The sequence below is a fragment of the Carettochelys insculpta genome, chromosome 2, assembly GCF_033958435.1.
Source record: "Carettochelys insculpta isolate YL-2023 chromosome 2, ASM3395843v1, whole genome shotgun sequence".
In the NCBI taxonomy this organism is placed as follows: Eukaryota; Metazoa; Chordata; order Testudines; family Carettochelyidae; genus Carettochelys; species Carettochelys insculpta.
The window spans coordinates 3,501,459-3,516,866 of NC_134138.1; the positions used below are offsets into that span (position 1 = coordinate 3,501,459).

At 55.2% G+C, this 15,408-nt stretch overlaps 1 protein-coding gene across 1 annotated transcript in view; it reads right to left on the minus strand.

Annotated features, from left to right (window-relative positions):
• The window catches only part of LOC142009057 (vacuolar protein sorting-associated protein 28 homolog), a 251,897-nt gene that overhangs the window by 15,893 nt on the left and 220,596 nt on the right, over positions 1–15,408 (minus strand). The gene's annotated exons all lie outside the window — the stretch shown is intronic.

The window sequence follows — 15,408 nt, forward strand, 5'->3', positions numbered from 1 at the left end:
TTCCCTGGCACAATGGCGCTCAGCCTGCGGGGAGCCGGTGACATGCTGTCCTTCCCGCTGTGCCTGGCTCTATGAAGGGCTGGGGGAGGGCCAGCCCACAGCCCCCTCTGGCACAGCACAGGGCCCTGGGAGACTCAGCCAGGGACAAGCTGAGGTCCCTTCCCATCCCCCCCTTCTGTGGCTCCCCACCCCTACCTGCTGTGGGGCTCTGTGATGGAGTGGGGGGAGTGCATGTGTGAGACTCAGGCTGGATGTGTGGGACAAGCAGAGCAGCTCCCAGCGGCTGAGGATGACCCTGGGGCTATAACCTAGGCTGGCAGGTAACACCTCAGCCCTGAACAAAGAGGAGGGTGGAGCTGAGCTGGTTTTGAATCGGGGGCAGCAGTTAGAGGCTGGGTGAGAGGGAGCTGGAAGGCAGCCAGCCAAAAGCTACACCCCAGAGGGGCACCCCTCGGGCTCCTCACCCCAGGACGGGTTGGAAGGACTGTCTCTGACTGCTGCACTGACGCTTCTGTGAGAAACTGGGCATCTGGTGCCTAATAAACCTCCTGTTGTACCTGCTGAGTGAGAGTCACTCCTGCCAGCGGACGGGGTGCAGTGCAGGGGGACCCCTGAACCCCATCACAGGCTCCTATCAGCCAGAGCCCTGCCTGCCCCTCCTCACAGCACCCCCCTGCAGCGCGGGGGCCTTCTGTTCTGCATGAGCTGTCCAGGGTAGGAAGGGGTGAGGCCAGCCCAGGGGCTGCAAATTCCCTGGGACGCGGCGTGGATCCAGCGTGAAGTGGCTGAAACTGGCTGCCACAGCATGGACCCAGTGGCAGGGCTCAATTTATCCTTTGCCTGGGGCATGCCCCAAAGAGAGGCGGAGTGACGTCCTCAGTGGAGGGCAGCTCCGTCTGGGCTGTGCAATGGGGAGCTGCAGAGGCAGAAGCCTTTTCCTCCAGTGCCAATGGCACTCTCTGAGCACCCAGCAGGAGGCTAAGGCTAAGCTATGTCCTGTCCTGTCCTCTCCCCGTACCCCTGGTGCTGGTCCTGGTAGGCAGACCTTGCTCTAAACTTGGGAGTCCTGGCAGTGAGGGACACAGCTGCCCTGCGCAGCTCTCTCCCCACCAGACCAACCAGCAGGGCCAGTCTGTTCTCTAGAGCACAAATGGCCGCTGGATTTGCGCAACTGTTTTCAAAGCAGCTAGCTGGCTTGGCCTTGGGAAGGCTGGGTACCAGAGACAAGCAGGTCCCACCTCTCCCGCACCCTGGCAATCATGCCCTGAAATACAAGGGGTGACCACAGCACCTAAGACAAGATTTATGGGACATCAACCCCAGGGACCATGGGCCAGCTCCACCACCTGACAAAAAAACAGGGTTCAGTAATGCAAGTCACCCAACCACCCTCCTGAACACTTGCAAGCCGTGTCTACACGTGCACGCTACTTCGAAGTAGCGGCACTAACTTCGAAATAGCGCCCGTCACGGCTACACGTGTTGGGCGCTATTTCGATGTTAACATCGACATTAGGCGGCGAGACGTCGAAGCCGCTAACCCCATGAGGGGATGGGAATAGCGCCCTACTTCGAAGTTGAACATCGAAGTAGGGCACGTGTAGCCGATCCGCGTCCCGCAACATCGAAATAGCGGGGTCCACCATAGCAGCCATCAGCTGAGGGGTTGAGAGATGCTCTCTCTCCAGCCCCTGCAGGGCTCTATGGTCACCGTGTTCAGCAGCCCTGAGCCCAGGGCTTCTGGCTGCTGCTGCGGCAGCTGGGGATCCATGCTGCATGCACAGTGTCTGCAACCAGCTGTCGGCTCTGTGGATCTTGTGTTGTTTAGTGCAAGTGTGTCTGGGAGGGGCCCTTTAAGGGAGCGGCTTGCTGTTGAGTCCGCCCTGTGACCCTGTCTGCAGCTGTGCCTGGCACCCTTATTTCGATGTGTGCTACTTTGGCGTGTAGACGTTCCCTCGTAGCGCCTATTTCGATGTGGTGCCACGCAACGTCGATGTTGAACGTCGACGTTGCCAGCCCTGGAGAACGTACAGACGTTATTCATTGAAATAGCCTATTTCGATGTCGCTACATCAAAATAAGCTACTTCGATGTAGGCTTCACGTGTAGACGTAGCTCTGGACTGCAGCTGTACTTTGGAATGGCTATGCTAATAACTGAATAGAACAATACTAATGAGGTGCTGAAATGAATATTCAGTGCCTCATTAGGATGCTGTTGGACAGGGCACTTTGTGGCTTGGTTCCATAGGGATCCTTTTTGAAAGACCCTTGCAGACCTGGAAATCCCCTTAGCTGCGTCTACACGTGCACGCTACTTCGAAGTAGCGGCAGTAACTTCGAAATAGCGCCCGTCACGTCTACACGCGTCGGGCGCTATTTCGAAGTTGAAATCGACGTTAGGCGGCGAGACGTCGAAGTCGCTAACCCCATGAGGGGATGGGAATAGCGCCCTACTTCGACGTTCAACATCGAAGTAGGGACGTGTAGACGATCCGCATCCCGCAACATCGAAATAGCGGGGTCCTCCATGGCGGCCATCAGCTGGGGGGTTGAGAGATACTCTCTCTCCAGCCCTTGCGGGGCTCTGTGGTCACCGTGGGCAGCAGCCCTTAGCCCAGGGCTTCTGGCTGCTGCTGCTGCAGCTGGGGGTCCGTGCTGCATATACAGGGTCTGCAACTAGTTGTTGGCTCTGTGTATCTTGCACTGTTTAATGAAAGTGTGTCTGGGAGGGGCCCTTTAAGGGAGCGACTTGCTGTTGAGTCCGCCCCGTGACCCTGTCTGCAGCTGTGCCTGGCTCCCTTATTTCGATGTGTGCTACTTTGGCGTGTAGACGTTCCCTCGCTGCGCCTATTTCGATGTTGGGCTGAGCAACGTCGAAGTTGAACATCGACGTTGCTGGCCCTGGAGAACGTGTAGACGTTATTCATCGAAATAGCCTATTTCGATGTCGCAACATCGAAATAAGCTATTTCGAAGTTGGGTGCACGTGTAGACGTAGCCCTTATCAGTTGATAGGAACAAGGGGATTTTGAAGTGTGTAGGGTCCTTTGGGAAAGGACCCCCATGTAGCCAACCCACACGCAAGCAAACTGGGGCACTTCTGACGTGGCGCAGGTGGCAGTATGCTAATGAGGTGCTGAATATTCATTTCAGCACCTCATTAGTATTCTTCGATTTGGCCATTAGCACGGCCATTTCAAAATTTTGGCCAAGTGCGGCCACAGCCCCCTAGTCTTCGAAAGCCCCTAAAACCAAATAGCAATAAGGGGCTTTGCAAAGGGTCCCATCTGCACTGCATGGGCGGCCTGCTGTAGCTGCCATTATGCTAATTAGGTGCCTCATATTCATGGTAGTGCCTCATTAGCATATTCTGACCTTGCTTATTACCATACCCCTTTCAGAAAGAAGGGGCTAGCGTAGACGTAGCCTTTGTGAGACTCCTTCTTGGTAGGTGCTGCAGTTAGGCCCAAAGCTGAAACTGCTACGAGCTGAGCAGTAGAACCGGCGGCTCAAGCCATGGAGAGCTGGTTTTCCCTCCAGCCACAATACAGGGGACAAACGGCCAGTGGGGGGGCACACAGGACACTGGACCAATGAGAGGATGTCTGGCCTTGCCTCAGGCTCAATGAGGGGTGCATCGGGGTGATGTGTCAGGACCTGCACGGACTGGACAGAGTTGTAAGTGGGGCATTTGAGGTTGGGTGCAGAGAATGTTGGGGTGTGTGGATTCGATCCTTACAGTACTGGACTGGTGAGCCTGAGAGGCAAAGGACACTGCTCAATCCATCTGAGCTGGGACAGTTACTTGAGGGTTAGTTACGAACTCTGGGTGTGGGATTTTCCCAAGCTATTGCCATGTGATTTCTCTGCCTCTTTCATTAAAAGTTTCTTTTCTACACTCAGACTCTGTGCGTGCGAGTGGGGAAGCATCGCCTCTCCAAGGCGCCCGGGGGTGCACATTTCCCAGGCTACTGGGTGTGGGCTGGAGCCAGTTCTGTGTGAGATGGGTGAAAAGGAGCCCCTAGATGCCCTGCTTGCTGCCGACACCTTCTGGCAGAAGAGTTACATGTGAACAAAGGACAGGAACGCTGCCTGTTGTGTCTGCCTGGCTGGCTGGGTTTGCTGGTCTAATGGGAAGAGATAAGAGCAGTTACAGGGTTACGGGCCGTAGTACGGGGCATGGTGGGAGTGTAATACATGAGCATACGCTGAAAGGCTGCCTGGCTCCCTCTCTCAAACTGAAGTCAAGTTAGGCCCAGTTAGGACTGGCAAGAGGGCTGGGCGGGCGGGGGCAGCAAAAGCAACAGTAAAAGCTAAAGAAACTCCTGGCCGTGGCCAGAACGCACCCTCTCCCATGACCCCTCCCCCATGGGATACAAAGGAGGTGGGATGAAGCCTCCTGTCTCAGGACCCGCCCAAGTGGAGGGTGACTATAAGGGATGTGGCTAAGGGCACACACTGCAAGTCTAGCGAGGCCTTATCAGAGGGAGTGTCAGGGATGGGGCCAGCGCGGTGTTCTGCAGTGTCTGAGCTGGGAAGCGAGACAGCGTGAAAGTGCTGGGGTGTCAGGCTGGCAGAGGAACCCTGGGGAGCAGATTTGGCCAGGTTGCAGAGCTAGGGGTGCACTTGCTTGGAACTAACTTGCTTTGGGCTTCTGATCTCCTGATTTCCGCTTGTGTGATGAGAGGTGGGGGCGGGGTGAAGGGAAAGCCTTCTAACATTGCCTCGCTGGGAACCAGAGCCACCCCCCCACTTCCACCCCCACCCACCCCCCTCTACAGCCACTGGGCTCACACACCTCTAGCCTGGAGGCAGAGCTGGGCCCTGCCTGTTCACATTGTCCAAATGCCCACCAGCTAAACGGGGAGCCCAGGGGGTTTGCCTTTTGGATCAAGAATGCTTGAGAACAGGGGCAGCAGCTCAGGTTTGTTCAGCTTTTGCAAAGATCTTTGCAAAGCTGTCAGCAACCGGCTGGGGCAGCTGGTTCTCCGGCAAACACCTCCAGGGTGGGGAGGAGGGGGACAGATCCCAGGCCAGGCTGTGCTACACACAGACACCTCTGTTTACACAGTCTGCAGCAAGCTAGTTGACATTAGACCACCACCAGGTTTTAGAGTTACCGGCCATTGAGCTGAATGGAGCCACTCAACACCGTCATTTGTGACTCCCTGCCGGAAGGCTGCATCAGGCAGCGGTGCGCAGGGGCACGGCTGTGGGGGGGATGCTGCTTCCCAGAACATCGGCACTCCAATTGAAGCATTATTTGGACTCTGTGGGTGCTTGGGACACCCTCACCCCATTGACACACGTTGGGAAGGCATTTGGGATTGATGACGATTTGCGTATAGGCACAGCCATCTCCCTGGGGCCTGCAGGGGGGGCTCCTTCGGAAACGTTTGGAGACTGGAGGGCAAAGCTGTGGCTGAGTCTAATTTTAGGGGAGGGCAAATGAGGGAAAATGTAATGGAGCATTCAGAGCTTGGCAGGGGTGTGTAGCTAAACTCTTCCCACATGGTGCCCCTGATTCTTGGGGTATTGAGTGTGGACGTATGGATTCCCTTCCCTCCGCCCCACAGTTGGCTTGGAATCAGTTACTGTGACAGCAGTTGCTGAGCCCCGTAAACTCGGATCGGTGCTCTCGGGCACACTCTGAGTGGCAGGCTGGGCGGTAAAGCAGCCCACGCGTCACCTCCGGCTTGCCCGCTTGCAAGCCCCTTAACCTCGGCTTCTTTGGGAGAGAGAGAGCCGTGTTAGTCTGTATTCTAGCAAAACAAAACAGCAGTCCGCTAGCGCTTTAAAGACTAGCAAAGTAATTTATTCAGTGATGAGCTTTCATGGGACAGAGCCACTCCTTCAGATCATAGCCAGACCAGAACAGACACAATATATAAAGCACAGAGGTCCAAAAATCGTAATCAAGGTTGGCAAGTCAGAAGAGCAGAGGGGTGGCGGGGCCGGGGGGGAGTTAAGAGTTAGATAAAACAAAGAAAGGTTACTCACCGTAGTAACGGTGGTTCTTCGAGATGTGTCCCCGTGGGTGCTCCACATTAGGTGTCGGGCTCGCCCGGCGCCGCAGATCGGATCTTCCAAGCAGTTTCTGCCGGACCGCGCATGCGCCGGTGCGCGCCGCTCCCCCGCGCGCTCCCGGCCATGTGCGCGATCCGGTCCCCGCCAGTTCCTTGACCAACCGCCTCGGATGCTCCTGCAAAACACTAAACAGAGATCCGGAGCGGGGAGGATGGGCGGGTAGTGGAGCACCCACGGGGACACATCTCGAAGAACCACCGTTACTACGGTGAGTAACCTTTCTTTCTTCTTCGAGTGTCCCCGTGGGTGCTCCACATTAGGTGACTACCCAGCAGTAACCCAAGATAGGAGGTGGGTAATCGGATTATGTGCAGCTTGTCCCCGAGAGGACCGCTGCCAAGAGACGGGTATCCTCTTGGAATACCCTGTGAAGGGCGTAATGTTTGGCGAAGGTGTCACAGGATGACCAGGTCGCCACTCTGCAAATGTCTTTTAGCGCAACGCCCTTGAAAAAAGACTGTTGATGCTGCCACCGCCCTAGTGGAATGAGCCCTGGGCGTGGCCAGTAAAGGAGTCTTTTTGAGTTTGTAGCACATTTTTATGCAAGATACGATGTGCTTAGAGATTCTCTGCGAAGAGAGACATTCTCCTTTTGATTTGGGAGCGATAGAGACTAGGAGCCTATCCGTTCTCCGGAAGGACTTGGTCCTGTCCATATAGAAAGCTAGCGCCTGCTCACGTCCAGGAGGTGTAGGCGCACCTCTTTGTTAGAGTTATGAGGCTTTGGATAAACAAGGGTAAACAATAGGTTCGTTAGTATGAAACTCAGAAAGAAACTTTAGGAACAAAGGCTGGATGCAGCCGTATGGTTACCGCCTCCTTGGAAAAACAGCGCAGGGCGGCGTTGCCATAACTGCCTCAAGCTCGCTCACCCTGCGAGCTGACGTGATTGCGAGAAGAAAGGTCGTCTTCATCATAAGGAGGCGGAGGGAAACCGTGGCCAAAGGCTCAAACGGTGGTCCCCTTTTCGCATTAAGCACCAGGTCCGAGTTCCACAGAGGTGGAAGCGGTTTCTGAGGGGGGTATAGGCTTACCAGCCCTTTGAAGAACCTGGTAACCATGGGATGGGCGAACACCGTGTGCCCTTCCTCTTCGTGTCTGAACACCAAAATGGCGGCCAGGTGGACCTGAAACGAGGATAGCGAGAGTCCTCCTCTCTTGAGGTCCAGTAAATACTCTAATATCACAGCCATAGGCACCGAAAGGGGGCTAGCTGTTTGGTAGAACACCATGCCGTAAAGCGAGTCCATTTCTGCTTGAAGGTCTTCCTGGTGGAAGTCCTCCTGCTACTTTCTAGGACTTGCTGCACTTCCTCCGTACATGTGCTCTCTAGGGAGCTAAGCCATGGATTAACCACGTTTGTAGTCGCAGGCTTTGGGGGTGCGGATGCACTATGGACCCCTGGGCTTGCGTGAGCAGATCCCGCGCCACCGGAGGGGACCTCAGTGGCCGGTCCGACATGCGCAGGAATAGGGGGAACCATTGCTGTCAATCCCACGTTGGGACTATCGGGATCATTCAGGTTCCTTCCCTCCTGGCTTTCTGCAACACTTTGTGGATGAGCACTGTGGGAGGGAAAGCGTAAAGCAGGGGGCCCCTCCATGAGATCGCGAAGGCATCCCTCAGGGACCCCCGTCCCAGTCCTGCCCTGGAGCAGAATTGTGGGCACTTCTTGTTGTGCTGAGTAGCAAACAGGGTCTATCTGGGGAAAAACCCCATGCGTGGAAAAATCGGTTGCAGCAGATCGGGACGGATCTGCCACTCGTGCGTGAGTGCGAAACGCCTGCTCAGCTGGTCTGCCTTCACATTGCGAGCGCCTGGTAAGTACGAGGCTTTCAAGGTTACATTGTTGGCGATGCAGCAGTTCCACAACCGGACTGTTTCTACACATAAGGCACGGGACCGAGCTCCTCCTTGCCGATTTATATAAAACATGGTGGAGGTATCGTCTGTACTGATCCCGACTACCTTGCCTTTCAGTTGGTCTCGAAAGTGTCTGCAGGCGTTGAACACTGCTTTGAGCTCCAGTATATTTGTGTGCAGTGACTGCTCCATAGAGGACCACAGCCCTTGCGTCACCTCTTCGCCCATGTGTGCTCCCCACCCTATGAGGGGGGCATCTGTAGTAAGAAAAACCAATACGTGTGGTTGGTGGAAGGGTACCCTTGTTAGCAGGTTCTCTGGGTTTACCCACCATTGCAGGGATTTGCGCACCTCCGTTGTGGGCGACGCCATCCTGTGAACAGTGTGTGCTGCCGGTTTGTATACGCTCGCCAGCCAATGCTGCATGCTGCGCATGTGTAACCTGGCGTTCTGTTGTACGAAACGTTGCTGCTGCCATGTGGCCCAGCGGCTGTAAGCACGTCAGAACCGGCACCATAGGGCTGAAGGTGAAGCCTTGCGCGAGGGAGCCGATGGCCCGAAAGCGAGTCTCTGGTAGATACGCCCTCGCTGTAATAGAATTTATGCGTGCCCCTACGAACTCTATGTCCTGTGTGGGGTCTGTCTTTGGTTTTGTCAGATTGATAAGCAGGCCGAGCGAAGAGAACGTGCCTGCTGTGACACATATTATGCGTAGTACCTCCTCCTTTGAGGCCCCTTTGAGTAGGCAGTCATTCAGATACTGGAATATAAATACCCCCTGTCTGTGCAGGTAGGCTGACACCACTGGCAAGGTCTTGGTGAAGACTCTGGGGGCTGAGGAGAGCCCAAACGGTAGGACCTTGTAAGTCGAGGGCTGCGAACCAATCTCCATCGTCTAGTGCCGTAAGGATGGAGGCGTTTGTGATCATCCGAAAACGTTGCTTGCGCAGGTACCGGTGAGGCCTCGAAAATCTAAGATGGACCTCCCCGTGAGGAAGTACCTCGAGTAGAACCCTCTCCCTTGCAGTTGCTCCGGCACTCTTTCCACTGCCCCTACGAGCATGAGATGGTCTACCTCCTGCTTGAGCCTCGCTACATGGGAGGTCTCCTGGAGGTGGGGCCCCGGGTGGAGGTCATGGCGGTGGGAGCAACTGGGAGGGGATGGCGTACCCCGTGGCTATGATCTCCAGCACCCATGTGTCTGTGGTGATCCTTTGCCACTGGTTATAAAACGGTCGGATGATGGCCTTGAGCACTGGTTTCGTGCCCTCTGGAAGCGAGTCCATGAGGGAGGTCAACCTAATGTGGTTGTTGAAATTATGGTTCGCTAGATGCGCTGCGTAATTTGCCATTGGCAACAGTAGCGTGGAGGAGGAGTAGACCTTTCTGCCCAACAGCTCTAGCTTTTTGGCATGTTTGTTTATTCCCCCACGTTGCGACGACTCCGCCACCAAAGAATTTGGTTGTGGGTGGCTGAACAGGAACTCCATGCCCTTCGTGGGCACGAAGTATTTTTTTTTTTTTTTTTTTCGCTCTTTTGTGGACAGGCGGAATAGTCGCGGGAGTCTGCCATATCATAGTGGCAGGCTCCAAGATTGCGTCATCAGCGGTATTGCTATTTTGGAGGAGGCCGGAGGTCTCAGATTTTTGAGGAGCTTATGGTGTTGCTCTTGCACCTTTGCTGTCTGGAAGCCTTGCGTGAAGGCCACCCTCGTAAAACAGCTCTTGGAACTGTTTGAGATCGTCCGGAGGATGGACGCCCCCCGGGGCCGTAGCCTCATCCGGGGAGGAAAGCGAGGAACCGCTGGGGTACGTCTTTCTGGACCCTTCCGGTTCCTGCTGATGATGGTACACCCTCTCACTAGAGGTGTGCGAGGAAAAATCTCGGGGTTCCATAACCAGTCCCCCCTGAGATGCTTAAGTCTCTGTCCCCGGTCACAATTGCCCTTGGGGGTACGAGATCGTTCGTAGGGATCTTTCCCTAGGAGATTGCCGATGGTGTCTATGCCCTGCGTGGTAGGGGCGACCACGGCAGTATAAGCACTGGTCTTGGGAAGGTGACCTAGACCACTCCCTTGGTGCATACCCTTTGCGTCTGGGGGAGGGAGACCGTCGAGACCCTGGAGAGAGCGACTTTGCCTAATAGTCCAGCGGTTCAAATCCCAGGAAGGGTGGAGGTGGTCCCAGCCAGGGTGAGGCTGGTTGCAGAAATGGAGAAGGGGGCTCTGGGTAGGCCAAGGAGGGGGGGGACCCCTGCCTTCTAGTTGGAGTCTGCAACATAGCGGAGGGCTGTGAGAAAGCAACTACACAGCCCTGTGCGGAGAGGGGCTGCAATGCCTCCTCTTGTGTGCAGTCTTCCCCCTCCCTTGAGGAGGTAACTCCGCCCCTGACATACAGGGGATCCCGGCCACGTCCGCACCGAGCTCGGCACACTCGAAGTCGGTGCCGCATGTGCGGTGTCCTTCGGTGCCGGCAGGCTGCGTGCCTGCGCGCTCTGCACCGCCGGTTTTCCGGGGGTAGGTGGTACCGGCGCTTGTTTAGCCGCCGCCCTGCCTGCGGTGCGGGGCGGCTGGCTGATTATCGAAGGGTGAGCCGCTTGCACGTGGCTCTCCGTGCCGCCGCCGATCAGCTGTTGCTGCGGCTGGGGGCTGCTCGCTCCTCCCGTCCCGCTCGTTGTTGCTGCCGGCAGGGATCGGGCTGGGGGGCATACAGGGCATTCCGGCGTCCGCACCGAGCTCGGCACGCTCAAGGGCGGTGCCGCACGTGCGGTGTCTTCCAGTGCCGGCAGGCTACGTGCCTGCGCGCTCTGCACCGCCGGTTCCCCAGGGGTCGGTGCCGCTGCCTGCGGCGCCGCTGGTACCAGCGCTTGTTTAGCCGCCGCCCTGCCTGCGGTGCGGGGCGGCTGGCTGATTATCGGAGGCTGAGCTGCTTCCACGTGGCTCTCCGTGCCGCCGCCGATCAGCTGTTGCTGCGGCTGGGGGCTGCTCGCTCCTCCCGTCCCGCTCGCTGTTGCTGCCGGCAGGGATCGGGCTGGGGAGCATACAGGGGATTCCGGCCCCGTCTGCACCGAGCTCGGCACGCTCGAGGGCGATGCCGCATGTGCGGTGTCCTCCGGTGCCGGCAGGCTGCGTGCCTGCGCGCTCTGCACCGCCGGTTCCCCGGGGGTCGGTGCCGCTGCCTGCGGTGCCGCCAGTACCGGCGTTTGCTTAGCCGCCGCCCTGCCTGCGGTGCGGGGCGGCTGGCTGAGTATTGGAGGCTGAGCCGCTTCCACGTGGCTCTCCGTGCCGCCGCCGATCAGCTGTTGCTGCGGCTGGGGGCTGCTTGCTCCTCCCGTCCCGCTCGCTGTTGCTGCCGGCAGGGATCGGGCTGGAGATACTTTCCTCCGTTTCTGCGCTGATGGGGTGAGGGAGGCAGCTTTCCTTTTAAGGGCCCCGGAGGGTCCCTCCTGCTGCGGCCGCTCCGGCACTTCTGGCTGGAGGGCCTTGTCAAGAAGCAGCATTTTTTTTTTTTTTTTTTTTTTTTTAAAGCCTGAAGAGGACATTGTTGGTGAGTCTTTGTGTTTTTAAGTGGGTACTTAGCACCTTCTTTGTGCCGTTTTCCCCGTCCGATGGTCTGCCTTAGCCGGAGGGCTGATAGCCCTAGCTCCTGGCCTCCGGCGCTTGTTACTGGGACTGGCTGAGCTGTCCCTCTCCTAGCTTGTTCGTTGTTGTTTTTTTTTTTTTTTTTTTACAAAATAACAAACGGCTAGCTTATAGTAGCCTAAGTGCCTGAAAAAACTTTAAGAAAAAACAGATAAAGCCATTGAATACACTACTTGGCCTTAGCCTAGTTGGATTCCGTCTGCAGCCGACGGCGGTTAAGAGGAACTGGCGGGGACCGGATCGCGCACATGGCCGGGAGCGCGCGGGGGAGCGGCGCGCACCGGCGCATGCGCGGTCCGGCAGAAACTGCTTGGAAGATCCGATCTGCGGCGCCGGGCGAGCCCGACACCTAATGTGGAGCACCCACGGGGACACTCGAAGAAGAAGTAAGCACTTAAAAGGTAAAAGAATCCTTATAATGGGGCAGGAAGTTGCTGTCCCTCTTCAAACCACATGTTAATGTGTCGAATTTGAATATGAATGTTAGTTCTGAGCAGTCTCTCTGTAGACGGTCGTTAAAGTCCCTTTTCAGTAGCAAACAAGTTCTCAGGTCTTTAACAGAATGGCCCGCTCCAGTAAAGTGCGGGCTGACAGGTTGGGGTATTTGGAGATTTTAATGTCTGCTCTATGGTCGTTCATTCTTTGTCGAAGAGTGTTTGTGGTCTGTCTTATATACGTGGTGTGTGAGCATTGTAGAGGGGGTCAGAGGCTCAACACATTCCACATGCGCTGCCTTAGGCGCATACTCGGTATCTCATGGCAGGACAAGGTCCCCAATAGCGCAGTGCTTGAGAGAGCAGGCGCCGTCTCCATGTTCACCCTTCTCAAACAGAGGCGTATGCGCTGGCTGGGCCATGTCTCACGCATGACGGATGGCCGAATACCGAAGGACCTCCTCTTCGGCGAACTGGCGTCTGGAAAGAGGCCGAAAGGGCAACCGAAATTGTGCTACAAGGACACGTGCAAGCGTGACCTCAGCGCTCTCTCTATCAGTGTGAGCACCTGGCATTCGCTCGCCTCAGACAGGCACGCCTGGAAACAGGGAGTGAAGGAAGCTCTTGCGATGTATGCAACTACCTTGGTGAAGGAAGCGGAAGACAGGAGAGCCCTCAGGAAAATCCCTGCCCGTGACACCAGAGCGACATCTGCCTACTGCTGCTCACAGTGCGGAAAGGACTGCCACTCCCGCATTGGATTGCACAGCCACAGAAGACGCTGCTTAAATGAGTCCAACTGGGGTGGAAACCCATGATCCCTTGGGATCGAAGGATGCCTACTGAGCATTGTTGGCACATGATGGCTGTGTCTACACGTGCCTCAAACTTCGAAATGGCCATGCAAATGGCCATTTCGAAGTTTACTAATGAAGCGCTGAAATGCATATTCAGCGCTTCATTAGCATGCGGGCGGCAGCGGCGCTTCGAAATTGACGAGCCTTGCCGCCGCGCGGCGCGTCCAGACCGGGCTCCTTTTCGAAAGGACGCCACCTTCTTCGAAGTCCCCTTATTCCCATGAGCTCATGGGAATATGGGGACTTCGAAGTAGGCGGGGCCCTTTCGAAAAGGAGCCCCGTGTGGACGCGCCGCGCGGCGGCAAGGCTCGTCAATTTCGAAGCGCCGCTGCCGCCCGCATGCTAATGAAGCGCTGAATATGCATTTCAGCGCTTCATTAGTAAACTTCGAAATGGCCATTTGCATGGCCATTTCGAAGTTTGGGGCACGTGTAGACACAGCCGATGGCATATACGATTATAGCTGAGGAACAGGAGAATGTGCCCATGATCCTGTACTTAATGTGGTTTGGTCCAGGGATGAAATCTCCAGCATAGATATGTGGGCAAAACTGGCAACAGGGCTTGTTACAAGGAAAAGTTCCAGGATTAGTATTTTGGCGGTACAGCCTATGATTGGTGGTGAGAAGCCTGATAAGGTTGGGAGGTTCTCTATAGGAGAGAACAGGCCTGTCACCTAGGGCCTTCTGGAGTGTGGCATCATGATTAAGGATAGGTTGTAGGTCTTTAATAATTCGTTGCAGTGGTTTGAGTTGGGGGCTGTAGGTGATGACCAGTTGTGTTCTGTTCTTGGCTTTTTTGGGCCTATCTTGGGGTAGTTGGTTTCTCGGTATTCATCTAGCCCTGCTGATTTGTTTTTTGTTTGGTTTTTTTTAAGTTCATCTGGTGGGTAATTCAGGTTTATGAATGTTTGGTAGAGATCTTACAAAACAAAGCAGCCCAAAAGCAGCACTTTAAAGACTACCAAAATGATTTATTCGGTGTTGAGCTTTCGTGGGACAGACCCACTTCTTCAGATCAATGGTAGAGATCTTGTAGTTTTCGGTCTCTGTCACTAGGGTCAGAGCAGATGCGATAGTATCTCAGGGCAAGACTATAAACGATGGATTGTGTTGTGTGTGCAGGATGGAAGCTAGAAGCATGTAGGTAAGTCTAGCGATCAGTGGGTTTCCGGTAGAGTGTGGTACCAATCAGGCCATCCTTGATTTGTAGTGTAGTGTCCAGGACATGTATCTCTTGTGTGGAGTGGTCAAGGCATAAGTTGATGGTTGGGTGCAGATTGTTAGAGTCTCTGTGGAATTCTCCTAGAGTCTCTATACCAGGGGTCCGAATCATAAAGACGTCATCCATGTTTCGTAAGTACAGGAGGAGTCATAGGGAACGAGAGCGTCTTTGGGAGAGGCAGTGACACTGCTGTGCTCCCAGGAGTGGCTCCCTTTCCCAGCAGAAAATGCAACACAATCAACACAGGTACGACTTGAATCCACACCTCTGCAATCCTCCATTCGGCTACTGGGTCTGGCTGTAGATTACGGGCTTTTTGCTTCTCAGCGTGATGAAGGTTACTGAGCTGCCGCCCCTCAATGTTCTGCCAGTGCGGGGGTCAGGAGGGAATTTCTCACTTCCAGACTTTGGCAGCCAAGTGCCTGAGTAGGATTAAGTGGGACCTTTCTTAGAAGCAGCTGGTGTTTGCCACTGGCCCAGAAAGGCTCCCACCAACCATCCCATGCTTGGAAAGCAAATCCCTGCAAGGGAAAGGACCAGAGTGTGTTAGCAGGTGTAATAGGATGGGGTTTCTGGGCACAGCTAGTGAACTCAATCCAGGGCAACTTTGCTTAAAATCCAGGCTGCTTGCAGCCTCAGGCTGGGATTTCCTTCTCACTAAGGCAAATCCAACCAGCCACCACAGCACCTCTGCCAGCCCCACTGGGCAGCTAGAGCCACATCAGCAAACCCCCAGACTTCCCAGCTGCTCTACCAGCCCAGACCAACAACCCCCAAATTAAGGTGAGAGGCTCTTAAGCCTATTTCACCAAACTCCACACAGATTGTTTCAGGTCCCAAAGGGCCCAGCCCCAGCCCCAGCCCCTGCCCCTGGTCAATATATACTTGGATCTTACCCAAAACAACACGCTCAGCAATTCTTTAGATCTAATATCTAAAGATTTATTAACAAAAAAGAAAGAACAGGGTTAGAGAGAAGAAGTGTTGAAGCAAAACTTTACTTGCATCAGTCATAACTTCCGACGCAGCCAGCGATGTTATTTGCTGATTCTTGAAAGTCTCTGCAAGTTCATTTTGGCTACGTCTACACGTGCACGCTACATCGAAATAGTCTATTTCGATGAATAACGTCTACACGTCCTCCAGGGCTGCCAACGTTGACTTTCAACTTCGACGTTGGGCAGCACCACATCGAAATAGGCGCTGCGAGGGAACGTCTACACACCAAAGTAGCACACATCGAAATAAGGGTGCCAGGAACAGCTGTAGACAGGGTCACGGGGCGGACTTAATAGCAAGC